Here is a 15,709-nt window from a genome sequence, read left to right as displayed (position 1 = left end):
GCTCAGGCCCCAGGCGGTACCTCTCTCCTAAGTTTTGTCTCAGATGCGGCTGTTTTCCCCGGCCCCTTACTTCTGAAGGACTGTGGCTTTGACCCGCTCCACCCCTGTGCGGGAGGGTCTCACCGAGCAATGGCTGAAAGTCGGCTGCACCCAGGAACACCCGCTGGACCCTGCTGTTGCCAGTGCGCTGAGACTGGCCAGGTGCCAGCCCGCCCCCCTCCAAAAAAAAATTGGAGACAGTGTAGCCTCAGCGTTTCAGGGACCATGGAAAATCGCAACACCCATCTGGCACCAGGCTTCACCCTCAACAACCTTGCCCCAGCACCAGCGAAAGTGGCTGCCTTCCGGGGTCTGCTGGGACCAGGTGGCTTCAACAGTCTCTACCAAGTGTCCTTCCAGCAGTGGGACCATTTTTCCCCGTGTGGCCTGAGAACCTCCCGGACCCCACTCTGTTCCTGAGGATTCGCCCTTCCCACCAGAGCACCGCCAGGTATGGAGCTGCGGAGTTGCAGCCTTTGCGCTCCCCTTGTTTACAGTTTTAATGGAATTTAAACCCTCTCCTCTCTCCTTTCTCCCTTTTTAGTTTAGACCCTGCGGCTATTTCCAATTTTCCACTTTCTCTTCAGCTGCTTTTGGGGAGGGGTGCTTTTCCTGTATGCTCCCCCCCTTCCCAGTCTCCGTCCTCTCTCCATCCGCAAAAGTGGCTCCCTACCTTTCGGGGCTTCTTGCTCCCCAAGTTCAGCTCTCCTTGTCGCGTACCTGCTGAATTCTGCGGTTCAGGTTGTGCAGATTGTTGTGTTAATCTTCCAGTCGGTTTTCTAGGTGTGTAGGATAGTTTAGTGTTGGTCTGGCTGTATTTCATGGACGCGAGACACACAAACAGCTTCCATGTTGTTCTGCCATCTTGGCTTCTCCCTGGAATATATGGTTTTTAATAAGAGCAGCTGTTATTTCATTCACTAAGGTGTACAATATTTTAAGTCTTGGTTTTCTGTTTTGGAGGTATGTTAATTTGTTCACTTGCTTAATTTATTTCCATTTTCTGAGTGTGGGTCTTACTTGTGGAATGTGTTTTTTTGTAAACTACTTTTACATGATGGGAATGCCTCACTGTGCCTTACGTCTTTTTAAGGTTAAAAAAATATATATAATGCACGTTAAAATGTGCAATCATGAGGGACACTCACAAATAGTCGTAGGTCCTTGATGAGATTCTTTAGCCATGTGCGCACATAATGGCTTGCACTTGGCTAGTTATCACTTGCTGAGGGATGATTTGCTGAACTGAACTTAAATTTCAGTTATGCTGGATGCAAATGAGCAATATGAAAATTATAAACAGTCCCCAAAATGCAGACTTTCCTTTGGGAAATTTAAAGCCAGGACATATAAGCAATTATAAAAAAAGCTTACTTTTATACTAAGAGTTGGCATACATTGGGAAATAAATGCGAGAAAGCTGGTACTCTCAGGTATATTTTAGGATAAACCTGTGACTCTTCTGGTAATACATAAATCTTCAGATGCTGTGAGTATTTGGGACTTGAGGAATTGCTATTAATTGCATTTTGGAGTTAAATTAGGTTGAATGAGAAATGCTTTCTGGCCTCAACTCTTCCAGTTAGAAATCTTTCTAAAATGCATGAGTAGACTTTTTTAACCAGCAAGACAATGAATTTTGTCTTTTTTTTTTTTTTTTTTTTTTTTTTTTTATGATTTAGACCTAGCATGCCTCAGGGACATAATTCTCAGTATCAGTCATCATTGTACAATATGATAAGAGGTAGAGATAAAGGAGATGAGACCATCTGTATTACTGAATAGAATAGTAGGTAGTCAGTCACCACAGGACTCTTACAAATCAGCCCTGTACAAAGTGTTGGAGGGGGTATAAAAATATAATTCTTTGTTGCAGGGAGTTGTACATTTTAGGATGTTTAGGATTTGGGGATCTTTTATCTCGTTTGCCTTCTGTTTTCTCATTCTTCTTCCTCTTCCCCACTTCCTTTTTCCCACTTAGGTTAGACTGATGGAGGTCTGTGAGAAGAGAATCCACAGTCATGACCACTGTATTAGTTTTGTGTGGCTGCCGAAACAAATTACCACAACCTTAAAACACTGGAAACGTATTCTCTCATAGTTCTGGAGGCCAAAAGTCCGAAATTATTTTCGCTGGACAGAAATCAGGGTGTTGGCAGAGCTCCACCTATTTCAGAGGCCCTAGGGGAGAATCCTTTCCTTGACCCTTCCAATGTCTGGTGGCTGCTTCCCTCCAGTCTCTGCCTCCCTGGTCACATGGCCTTCTTCTCTTCTGTGTGTGTCAAGTCTTCCTCTGCCTCCCTCTTATAAGGATATTCATGATTACATTTAAGGCCCAGCCAGATAATCCAAAATAATCTTCTCCATCTCAAGATTCTTAATTTAGTCACATCTGCAAAATGCTTTTTTACAAATAAGGTAACATTTACAGGTTCTGGGGATTCAGACCTGATACATTTGTGCACTAATGTACATATTAGTGGTGGGGGGTTGGAGGGAAGGGAAAATGGGTGATGGGCATTGAGGAGGGCACTTGTTGGGATGAGCACTGGGTGTTGTATTTAGGTGATGAATCATGGGAATCTACTCCCGAAGCCAAAAGCACACTGTATGTACTATATGTTATTAACTTGACAATAAATTATATTTAAGTCCTTAAAAAAATCAGAATGATACAGAGTCCTCCCTTTATATGGCAGTCAATACCAAGTCCATCGTAAACACATATGAACCTCTCTGCTGGATCTCACCTACAAGCATTAAAAAGGAGTCATACCTCTTCATGTATCTTCTGTTCATTGGAAGAGCTTTTTGTGTTTGAGCAGCATCTCCCTCCAAGAATTGAGGAAGAAGAGACCTCATTGTAACTTTCTAGTTCTCTGAGTACCAGCCATCAAGTCCCAAATAATGAAAGTCAGGACCAACAGTTCTACTTATGGAGAGCTTCCCATTTTCCTCTTCAGAGTGTGAAGGCTATTCTTTAGTAAGGAAAAACCATCCCCTGGGCCTACTTAGTTCTGGCATGTTCTGGCAACATGCCCTCTTCAACTCAAGCTAGAAGACATACAGAGAAAGTCACGGAGAGGATTGATAAGGAGTCCTCCCTAACTGGAGATCCTACTAAATTCACTGAGACACTAGGACTGTGAGGAAAGAGATACTTTGAGAGTTTCATATTTATCTTTCTTTAAATAACCCCATCGCCCACAAAGTAATTAAGGTTGAGGAAGGTGAAGATACAAAGGAGCGTAAAAATTCATGCCCACTTTCTTTGCTACCCAGTATCCACTATAAACAGACCATGATCTCTTGCTGGGTCCTGTGGGGGAAGGAATCCTGCTAAGTTTGTGAGCATTAATTTTTATGGGACCTGCAGTCTCTGAAGCCCTTGTGCATCCTTGGTTATGCACTTTCTGAATTTTCATTCAATGAATTTTAGAGTAATGATTCTAATAAGAAATAAATATTACTCTTTTGAAAGAGTATTTTAACATAACTCTAAGACATACTGAAGTGTTATAGTCCCATAGAGCCAATAACCATTTGACTTTTTCCAATATTAGCTTACTTGACATTGAAAAGGATGTGGTTTTTGTATGCCTATTTGATTTTCCAGCAATATTTGATTAGTGACTTCTTATGTCCCCTGGGAAAATATCTCAGGATCTCTGTTGGCCAGGAATGGTTTTTCTCAACTCAGTATTTCTAAACTTTGGTACTATTGACTTTTGGACTGTTATTTCTTTGTTGCAGGGGTGTCTTAGGTATTTTAGAATGCTTAATAGCATCCCTGGCCTTTACCCTCTAGATGTCATCCCATCACTGAGTTGTACCTATCAAAAATATCTCTAGATATTGTCAAATGTCACCTGGGGAGCCAAATCGCCCTTGGTTGAGAATGAGTGTTCTAGCTCTATTACTTGCTTGGTTAATAATAATAGCTAGCATTTATAAAGCACTTGCTAGTTGCCAGTCACTGTACTGAGCACTTGACTTGTATTAATGAATTTAACTTATAAAACTTCACCAGGTAGGTGCTATTATTATCCCTATTTTACAGATAGGAAAAATGAGGCCCTGAAGCATTGAGCAAATGTGCTACCATTATACAACTTTTCAAGAGTAGAACCAGGATTTAAACCAGCAGTTAGGATTTAGAATTAGAATTTATGCTCTTAGCCATGGTGGTATAGCTGCTGTCCAGTGATCATTAAGATAATATTGTGGGGCACCTGGATGGCTCAGTCGGTTAAGCATCCAACTTCGGCTCAGATCATGATCTCATGGTTCATGGGTTCAAGCCCCATTTTGGGTTCTGTGCTGACAGCCCAGAGCCTGGAGCCTGCTTCGGATTCTGTGTCTCCCTCTTTCTCTGCCCCTCCCCCGCTCACACTCTGTGTGTGTGTGTGTCTCTCTCTCTTTCAGAAATAAGCATAAAAAAAGAATATGTTGTTATAGACTTGAAAAACATCTTCTTTTGGAGCTAAAGATTGTAAATAAACTATGACAATGGATGAAAGCAGGACCATTCCTTCCATGCAAGGAAGGGTAAAAGAATGGTTCTTCGGAAAGACCATTTATTGAATTCATACTAGGAGTGAGGCACTCACCTTGAAACTTGCATGTGGTTTATTTCACTTAATCCTCGCAGTAGATTGATGGAGTAGATATTATTACATTCATTGCTTATATGGAAGAACCTGGCTCCAAACAACTAATTTTACCCAAGCCATTATAATGTAAGAGCCAGTATAATAACTACCTGAAACAGAATTTGAGTCAGTGCTTTCTGACTTTAAGCCCATGTTTTCTCTGTTTTGTATCTTCCTTGGGTTTAAAAAGATGGAAGGAGGAGCATTTTTAGATGCTCCATAGGTATCTTCTGGTCTGAACATCATTTCCTGTACAAATTAAATTACTTGAAGCTGATACTTGGAGATTTTGAGCTCTCACCCTCCACTCAAGCCTCTAACAAAATCTAGTAAAATGTGAAGGCACAGGTAGGTGGGCTTGGCATCCATAGGCCTGGTTTGAGTTCTGGCTTGGCCACTTCACTGCTATCCAACCCTGGGCAAATCATGAAACACTAGGAGCTTCAGCTTCCTTATTTGTAAACCTGGGGTTAATAATAATAGTACCCACTTGGCAGGGTAAGTATTAGAAATAATGTATGGAAATACAATTTTATTTGGTACAATTTTGCTTGTTAAAATTGAAAACTATGCATTTTGCCACTTTTCTTTTTGCTATCTTCCTTTCAAAGCCCTGGCAATGTTTCCACCACAATTTCCCCTACCCCATTCATGGGTATCTGGAAACCTGCCATTTAGAAATTCATTAAGATTCATTCTTGATTAAAATGAAGATATCTAGGGAGTAGACAGAAGTTTGTGTTAGCTAAACACACTTCTAAAGACTGGTCTGGGCACTCGGAGAGGGAAGGTGAAGACAAGGAGACAATGACTTCACAGGATTGTTTCCAACAGACCATGTGTAAAAGATTATTGTGAAAGATTGCATACTCCAATCTGCATCTACAGAGAACAATAATAAATGTTAAGAGCTTAATGAAAACTTTCTTTTATCACAAGGCTGAGTTGTGAATTATTTAAGTGGGACTTAACCTAGAACCTAAGTCTTTAACTGTGGATATATGAGCACACACATGCATGTGTAATTGGTGTATAAGGTGTAAAGAAAGTACAAGAAACACTGAAAAATAAAATTCTCTGGGACAATATTGTGAACTTTACAACTCAAATATGTGGGCGATATTAAAGTTCTTGTTACTTCCAAGTTAGGCAAAACAAACAAAAGTCCCTACAGTTCATAGGAATATGTATCACATGTACTCAGCTCAATGAATTGAGACCTTGCAAGGTGACCAGTTACTCAAGGGAGATGTCATTTTAAAAAAAGTCAGTGGAAAAGAAGGTGTTCATATCTAGTTGCCTTACTGAGAATGTGGGTCACAGTTTAAAGGGATTCCAAAGGTAATGTGATAATATGGCATGTCTACTCAAGGACAACCAGTGGAAATGTTCTGAATCAAAAATAACTCAACATTTGAGAATTCTGAGAGGACATTCAGTACATCTCCATCCCTGAGAAATTGGGAAGAAGGGGTGCAGTAGTCTGTTGCAAGATTTCAAAAGATTAAACTTAGCATGTTATAAATTTATTGTTGAAAATGTTAAATCTCATTACTAATTGAATTTCACTGGAAAAAACACTGTAGGAAAAGTTGACATTTATCTATTCAGCAGGAATCAGTTAAATTCAATGAAACATGGTTTTAAAAAGATGTTTTTGTAGTCTCTGTGTAGACCAGGGATGAAGAATTCAATTTACACATAGGTAATCATGCTATCACATTCTGGTTATCAAAAATGGTCATGATGGAATTAAAAAATGGTCTATTGGATATCTGCCATTTCAGCAAACATCATTACAGTAGCAAAGTATATGCATAGCTGAATGATTCTTAAGCTTTTCTTTTGCTTTCATTCAATAATGGGTATAATAAAATTTCACCCCAAGAAAGTAACTTGGAAACTCCCTTGTCTTATTATGGCAGAATTTCACCTGAATATTCATTTGTGCAATCAAGAAATGAAGATGAAATGAAAAACTTATTACAGTTATTACTCCTTGAAAATCACATATGTTCATTCTGTAATATGGTATGGGAAGCTAGGAATAACAGCATTATTGTTTTTCTTTTCTTTTCTTTTCTTTTCTTTTCTTTTCTTTTCTTTTCCTTTCCTTTCCTTTCTTTTCTTTTCTTTTCTTTTCTTTTCTTTTCTTTTCTTTTCTTTTCTTTTCTTTTCAGAAAACAACCCATAGCTTCCACTGTGTCTGAAGAAACTTTATAAATAAACTTTTATAAAGAAGAAAAAAGGGAGAAAATCATATTAAGAAAGGAAATATTGTTGACCTAAGTAGGAAGGTGTCCAATAGGAAGGCAACAATGGGTTCATAATTTTGGGAGGTGTTTGATTTGGAAGACAAGGTAGGGGTTCAAATATAGAACCTAAGTTTTCTTTCTGGCAGTGATATGCTATTTATGCAGACCATCCTTCTAAAACAGAGCCACATTATGGTTTGTAACCTGTGGGTGAAGAGAATAGATAACCTCCCTTAGCCTTTTAGAAAAGCCAAGGCCAGCCATGCAAGGGAGAGAGACAAGTCTCCAGGAAAAGGAGTTACAAGAAGCTACCTCCCACTGACTGTCACTTTGGGTCACTGGAAATACACATACGTGCCCAGGACATGCGTAGATGCTCTGAGGGAATTTGGAGACATTAACCCTGCATGCTGCTGAGTGGAGAACATTTCAAAGGCAAGAAGCAGTGAGAAAACCAGAAGCCAATCAGAGTGAAGAGGATGTTTGAACAGAGAGGTGGGTGCATATAAAGACTAAGGAGTTTGGGGCTTCTGTCTCTCTTTGCTGTCTCTTTTCTAGCTGACTTCTGCCCATCGGGGTAGGCATTTGCAACTCCAAGAGGACAAGAAGGGTCGGGTGAGTCCTGGGTCAATTAGACTATGTTTACTTGCATACATTTTGTCCCTTTGCAGTTGCTCCATGAAATGGGTTAAATTCTAATCACAAGGACCAGCATTCCCAATGTATTCTACTTGTTTATTCCGCACCCGCTTAAGGAGTCTGCCATTGACATGTGAGCTCATAAATGCACATTCAAGAAATGCATAGGATATGTGGCTGTCACTGTTTCCTCTCGTTCTCTCTGCTTGGAGAGAGGCCGGGACAATACTTAGGCCTCCATTTGTGAAATGGGCTGGTGATCTCTGCAGCCTCTTTGGCAAGTATACTGTGATACTAAGTGGGACAATGCTTTTGGAGGTCTCCTTTAGAAGAAAGGCACATTACAGTTCTAAGGTGGCAAGCTTTGGATACATTGCTGCAGAATTCTTCCTTAGGAACTCTTTTTTGTGAGTATCAGAAAATAGAAGTATTAGTCTGGAGAAGAAATTCCAACTTCTGAAAGACTTTTGTCTTAGTTGGGAGCATTATTTTAATGCCTGGAAATGGTCTTGGACTGATTGCTCTGGTCAAGTGATGAGGCAAACCACAGCAGGAGAACAAAGTACAGAATGTGAGTCAATGATCAGCTCTTGCTCTTTGTTTCCATACCCTCTGTGCAGATATTTCTAACCCATTTTAAAATTCATTATCATTTTATTTAAGGCTGGAGGTGGGGGAGGAGGGAGAAAATCTCAAATGCCATTTTTTTTTTTTTTTGCTAGGCCTAATGTTAATCTAGTGATTATTCTGTGAGTGTTAATTTGAGATAGATGACCATCAATGCTAATCTGTCCACTAAAAGTGCAGTCTAATATATCTTTTTGTTCACACTGAGGACTGAGACCATAAAATTCAATACTCTGTTTGTGGTTGTTTTAAATTAAAGATCAAGGGGAATTGATGGATGGTTTCAAAATAGAATGGTATTGTCTGAGCTCATGAATCCAAGATGCTTATATTACCCTCTGCCTCACAATGAAATTCATTCCTAATTTATTTATGTTTACATAAACAGGAATGTAGCTCACTTGAATTTATTTTAGAATTGTTATTGGGCCTCAACAATTATCAGGTGATGTAGAACTAGGTAGGGGGAAGATTAGTTATTCTCATGATTCTTAGTTTGTTCCTTAATCTTGGATGATCACTAAAAGTTCAAAAGAATGTTACAGTAACAGTCGTACTGACCTTAGGGTACAAGCCTAATGTGTACCCTGTGTTCCATTATGAGAACTTGACACCTTCCAGATGTTACTTCCTGAAAACTCTGGCAGAGGTGGCCTATGAACTTTATCACCCAGAGAGGGGAGACAGAGGAATAGGATATGGATGAAACCTTGAGATTAGATGTAGGTCATTGTTAAGATTCTTTTATTTGGGGTGGGGGAATTCAGAGGTTTTCAATAAATTATTGGTAACCTGTTATGATTACAGCAAAAGTCTCCTCGTCTGCTTTGCTTTCAACCATCAATGAAGAGCGGGAGGACTCCACTAAAAGATACTTCTTAAATGTCATCTACATAGACTTTGTCTTTTTTTCAGAGTTCTTCATTGCACGTTAGCATTGTGTGTTAATCTATAACTGCCTTGACTCTGAGGCAACCAGGACACAAATCCTAAATAGTAAAAGTTTTTAATTTAGCTACCATGTGTGTGTACCTTTACATATATACATGTACATATCTGTAGATATGTGTTCATATGTGTATATGAACAAATACATTTATAGGTGGCTATTATTGATAATGTTAGTTTTTCTTATATGCACACATGCACACACACACACACACACACATGGTATTGTATATTTGTATAAGCTTTTTATTTTTCAAAATACTTCTTAGAGATGATCCTATTCTGAACTTCATAATCACTCTGCACAAAGGTTAAATGACCTGCCCAAATTCACACTTACTAAGTGGGAAAGCCAAGCCTAGCAATGAAGTTTCCTGACTCCTAGCCAAGAGTTCTTTCCACTACATCAGCTGTCACTGGCTACCGGGAAGGTGAGGGGAAGAAACTGATTTGGCTTCACTGAAGCTGGGAATTATTCAAAGTGACTGAAATTTCAATAGTGCTGTTATTTTTCAAGTCAGTTGATCCAAAACAGTCCTATTTGTGATTGAGTTAAGTTGTATAGGTGGCCATATATGATAACTCTGATATGTTCTGTCTATGTTATGCTATATTCCACCATCACCTGATGCTCTAATTCTTTTATCACCTATCTTTTTTATTGACTTTATTTTTGACAACTAAGCCATCTCATAGCTATTCATTACACTAGTAATAAAATCACTGACGCAAATACCCTATGCTGAAGGTATGCAAAATTAGAATCTTGAATCATGTTTTACCTCATTTGCCACAATAGTGGCAAAACAATATAATAGACTTCTATTTCCAATACTGACTGCCCTTTAGTAAAAAAAATTTAAAAAGTTTTAATGGAAATCGGAGGTTATGGTATACAAAATTGACACTATTATTTCAAGGTTAAAACTTAGTGAACCATTTTTTTTTAGACATTCTCTTTTGAGACCCTCCATTTCTTAAAATCTAATTTGTGGCTAAGTCTAATAACAGAGATAAGGCAAATTGAAGGGTCTTTAGTTTAGTCAAACACTACTCACTGGCAGAGTTAGTAAAATAAATGGAGAAGTGTTACTTCATTGCAAACCACAGTGTAATCATAATCAAAACCAACCAAGTTGACAATTAAGCATTCTCCATTAGAACTCAAAATACTGTTATCAAGTGAGGAGCAATGGAAAGCCCTTGGAATGATAATGAATATTCAGAGTTCAGCTTGACACATCAGACTTTTGTCTTCAAAAATCTGTTTGTCCCCTAAGTCCTGCAGGCAATTTTCACAAGTGAAGCCATTTTTTTTTTCTTGAAAAAAAAAAAAGGTAAAACCCTGCATTAGGTGAGGTAGAGACTAAGATGCTATAATAACAACAACAACAAAAACCCCAAATGTAATGGCTTACATAGATAGAAATGTGTTTCTCACATTACAGTCCCGCCGATCCAGGTGGTGAAGTAGATTGACTCCTCTAGGTCATTAAAGGACGCAAGTTCCTTCCTTTCTGCTGCATTACCATTCACTGATGTCATGCTCTTCAGCGTTACCGAACCTGGGTCTCTACCACATCTGTGCGATAGCCCACAGAATAAGGGACAGGGGAGAGTACAGAGCAAGTATTTAAGGAGATGACCCAGAAATGAAAGATATCAATTTCACTCATCTTCCATCTCCCGGAATTTTAGCACAGGAACTTATTTAGCTTCTAGAGATGCTGGGAAATGTAGTCTGCACTGGGAGGCCATGCTTCTAAACAATGGGCTGGAGATAGAAGGTTGGAGTGTGAAGAGGTGGGTTCATCTATTAAAAGAAAGTGGAGGGCTCTTGGGTGGCTCAGTCTGTTGACTGTCTGACTTTGGCTCAGGTCATGGTCTCATGGCTCGTGAGTCCGAGCCCTGTGTCAGGCTCTGTGCTGAGAGCTTGGAGCCTGGAGCCTGCTTTGGATTCTGTGTCTCCCTTTCTCTCTCCCCTCCCCCACTCATGCTCACGCACACTCTCACTCTCTCAAAAATAAACATTAATTTTTTTTTAATTTATTTTTAAAAATGTAAAAAATATAAAAGAAAGTGGAAAAGAAGGTATACTGGGAAACATCTAACATTATCTGTCACAGCCACAATATACAAGGTAAAATGTATTTATCCAAGCAGGAATAGAATTAAAACAAATCATTAAAGGTGTTCAAACAAATCAAAAGTGAAGTAATGCTGGTAGTACTTGGGTTATTTAAAAATAATGGTTTTCAAGTTTTCTTAGCACTACTTCTATGGAGCAAAAGTTATGCAGGCCATCTAGCCTCTGCACAAAGGTTTAGCTATGTACCTGGCTTTGTTTTTAATGAGAAGATATGAAGGTAGTTTCTAATTTTTATATAACACAAATAGATTGAGAGGCATGCCATTTTTTTGGACATTATTGAAAAATAAGCAAACTTTTGTAAGCAAGTTAACTTCTCAAATAATGGAATCTTAACAATTTTAAATTATGTGAAACAGACTCAGTGTTCTCTTTTGTGAGTATGTGTCTGAGTGTGTATGCAATATTTATGAAACCTCCTTAAATAAGATGTACTGACCAGGTTGAGCTAATCTATATTTTCATTCAATGCACATCTATTCACCCCCAATTATGTGCCAATGACTACGTCAGGCCCTGCATAGGGCTTTCAATTCAATCTTCCCAACAAGCCAATGAGATAGGATAGATTTTCCCTATATCACATGTGAGATAATGAAATGTCAAGGTTAGGTAACATGTTCAAGGTCACATAGCAAAGCCTAGTTTTAAATCCTAGTCTCTGCTATTTATTCTATTTCTGTCAGTTTTCTTCATTCAACAAATATTTATCAAGCAACTTCTGTGTCCAGGCAGTAAACTAGATGATTTCATAGGTTTTGCTCCCATTTAACCTCAGGACAATCCCATGAAGTAGATAGTATTTTTCCATTTTGTAGATGACACAGCTGTGGTTCAGCAAAGTGAAGTAACTTACCCAAATTGCAGAGCTCTGAGTACAACAGACAGGATTTGAATCTATAGTACTGGCCTTTCTACTCAGAATTTGCCTTTCCTCCTATTTTATGAAGTCACTGATTCCACTGGGCTCCCAACTTAGACACAATGCAGACTCCATTTACTTCCCTCTCTGTATTTCCCATCCACTGCGTTGCCACTGCAACCTTATTGCAGACACATCTCCTATCCACCCTCCAGCCTCACCGGGCCTTTATCATTTGGGGCCCGGAACTGTTAGCTAAGCAGCCTTTCCACAATCAAGTTATACTTACATATTCCAGTCTCCACATTTTCACGGGGTGGTCACTCCCAAGTAAATAAAAGCACCCAGTCACAATTCTGTTCTTAAAATGTTCCATTTGTTCTTTGATCTCCATAGAATAATATCTCAGTTCATTTCTTTGGCATACAAAGTTCTTAATTCAGCTGTGGCCTCATCTCTCATCACTCAGCTCCCACCCAACCTAAATTCTATCCATACTTAATGCTTTGCTAATCTCCAAACCCATCTGCTTTTTTATGCCTCTGTACTTTTTGTACATGATGTTCTTGTGTCCTAGAGTAGCCTTTCCCACTTTTTTCTGCTTACAAAACTTTTACACTTTAAAGAGCTTATTATAAAATTATAGTTACTCTCCGAGTGAAGTTGGTCACACTTCTTTGCTCCCATAGTAATCTGGTGTATCTTAAGTGCTATTATAATTATGTGTACACATGCCTGTCTCATCCAGGCTATGTTCTTCTTGACAGCCAGGACCACCTGGGCCTTACACAATGCCTGGCACATAATAGCCATTCAGCAAATGTTTAATTGGGGACAGTGGGTAAAAGACTCAGCTGCTATGCTTAGCACAAAGGTAGTTATGACGCAGTGGCCATTTAACAACAAAACAATCAACTGTTTATTGAACACTTATTTTAGAAAAGCTCTGTAGCTTAGTACTCTAATGGGATCAAGAAAGGATAAAATAATCCTTGCCCTTAACTCTTTGACCTAGTTTAAAATTTAAATAAGTATCTGGGCATCTGGGTGGCTCAGTCAGTTAAGCGGTCAACTTTGGCTCAGGCCATGATCTCACAGTTAGTGAGTTCCAGCCCCATGTTGAGTTCGGCACTGACAGCTCGGAGCCTGCAGCCTGCTTCGAATTCTGTGTCTCCCTCTCTCTCTCATCCTCCTCTGCTTGCGTGCTCTGTCTCTCTCAAAATAAATAAACATTAAAAAAATTAAGTATCTAAGATTGTCATTTTAGAAATTAGAGCATTCATGTCCCTCCTTAATTGTTTCTATTAGACAGTAAAGTCAATGAAGATGACTTCTGTTTTCATCATTAAGTGTTCCTAGTTTCTGTTGTTGTTCACATGGTGGGTGTTCAAAAATCTTTGTTGAAAGATGAATAAATAGTTCGTTTTCAAAAATAAACAGAGCCACAATATTTAAAGTACCATGTCAATAGCATACCTTCTATGGGTACATTTGAAGATAAGATGAAGATAAGGGCAATGAAAGATTTGGGTCAATCTGCGACATAGGAAAGTTGAGGGAAATCTATGGCCGGACTTGGGGGATAATTCTTAAAATTGCTAAAAACTTAAAATTCACAGACACTCAAGATAATGACCATGATTTTAATCTTATAATAGTTTAGAAATGTCTGAAATTCACTTCCAGTGACTTTTGCAAAGGCCTAGCATATAACACAGAGATTCTTGTGTTGAAGATATCCATCTTTACAGCAGTTTGTTTACTTCTTTTTTTTTACACGAAGACTTGCCCTATTTGCTGCTTCTGTTCTTTCTTGTAGTGGTTACTGCTTCACTTCTTGCTGGGGGCCTCCATAGGATTGCTTTCTGAGTTGGAAGCAATCTCTCTGATCAACCAATATAATTTTTGCCTCATACAAGTGAGAAGATGAATCACAGAGAGGTTATGTAAGTTGCCCAATTTGTTGGTAATAGAAAATGGTACCAGAAAATAGGCATTTCAAATGTGAGATGGTCTTTTTCCCGTCCCCTATGACATTCAGGCCAATTCTAATTTCGAGTAGATCAAGCCAAAGCATGGAGTGGTAGACATCACTGTGCCCCTCTCTGACAACCTTCTGGATATATCTCATCGTTGCTGTACTACTCTAAATATTTTCTTTCATTATGGTCTTAAAACTGTCTTTTTCAACACATTACCAAGTTCTCGGAGGTGTGATTCTTCAGTCTCTCCAAGGCTATTCTGTATCTTTCTGCACAGAATGGAAGCTTGTGTAACTCTCTTTGTTGTCTTTCTACATACCACTGGAAGATATCCCCATATTTCGGGCTTCCTGCTCATGCAATAAAGACGTGCTTCATGAGACTAAAATCCTAGTACAAACGGTGGTCTTTTCTTCCAGAATAAGCATCGTGCAGTAGATTATATTTCATGTTAATTTTCACACAAATGTCTATAGTAGAGAAAACCATGGTTCCATATGTTGAACTCTACCTTTATTTTTGGCACTTCCTTCAGGCCAGAATTTTACACCGTGGAATATTCAGGTCATAGTAGTCAGTGTAAATACAATGAGGATGTCAGTCATTCTTCCTCTTTTCCTTCTTCTCTTCTTCCCATTCTCCCTTTCTCCTTTCCGTGTTCCCTTTCTCTCTCTCTCTCTCTCTCTCTTTTTGTATTTTACTTACCTAGAAAGAAAGAATTTTCATCTTCTCTGGTAGGCTGAATTCTCTCATTTGTCTGAACTATGCCCAAAGGTATGTGCGGCATAGCTCCATATGGTTAGACTTGTGTGTTTTTCCATCCTGTCTGCGTGTTAGGTGTTTTGGCCACTTGAGATTGTTGGTGCATTTTATGCAATTATTCCTGGTGTCATTTTGTTGTTTTTATGAAGGTAATCTCAGACCTTCATCTTCCTCTACTGGTTATGGTCTTTTGGTTTGTCTTAACTTTTTTTGATCTTTGTTATTGCCACTTGTTCCAGAATCATATCTTTTTGTCCCTCCCTTTTTTTCATTCCCTCTCTCACTCTGTCATTATCTCTCCTTCCTCCTTTCTTTTCATCCTTCTCATCCTTTTCACTCATTCTTAATGTAGCCACTTACTAGGTATTTGGGGGTCTATCATTTCCCAGACACTGTGAAGTCAGAGATGAGTACTTTTCCTTCTCCTACAATGGAGAAGAGGAGAACCTAGTTTGTAGGGTTGCTATGAGACATGAGATCTTATGTATAAAATGCTTAGAGGGGCACCTGACTGGATCAGTCATCAGAGCATGCCACTCTTTTTTATGTTTTTAATTTATTCTTAAGTTGGTTAACAAACTCTGTAGTCTTGGCTTCAGGAGTAGAATCCAGTGATTCATCACTTATATACAACACCAAGTGTTCATCCCAACAGGTGCCCTCCTTAATGCCCATCACCTGTTTTCCCCACCTCCATCAACCCTCAGTTTGTTCTCTGTATTTAATGGTCCCTTATGGTTTGCCCCCCTCTCTGTTTTTATCTTCTTGTTCCTACCCTTCCCCTATGATCATCT

The 15,709-nt window shown here is 39.0% G+C and overlaps 1 long non-coding RNA gene across 2 annotated transcripts in view; it reads right to left on the bottom strand.

Annotated features, from left to right (window-relative positions):
* The window catches only part of LOC121032134 (uncharacterized), a 36,879-nt gene extending 36,125 nt beyond the window's left edge, over nucleotides 1-754 (bottom strand). For both annotated transcript variants that reach the window (XR_005791096.1, XR_005791097.1), the window contains exon 1: nucleotides 713-754. This is a non-coding gene — a long non-coding RNA (uncharacterized LOC121032134). The remainder of the gene's footprint in view (nucleotides 1-712) is intronic.
* Nucleotides 755-15,709: the final 14,955 nt, after the last annotated feature.

The sequence above is a fragment of the Herpailurus yagouaroundi genome, unplaced genomic scaffold (genome assembly GCF_014898765.1).
Source record: "Herpailurus yagouaroundi ecotype Mexico unplaced genomic scaffold, PumYag 141, whole genome shotgun sequence".
Classification (NCBI taxonomy): Eukaryota; Metazoa; Chordata; class Mammalia; order Carnivora; family Felidae; genus Herpailurus; species Herpailurus yagouaroundi.
This window is presented reverse-complemented; position numbering and strand designations above follow the sequence as displayed.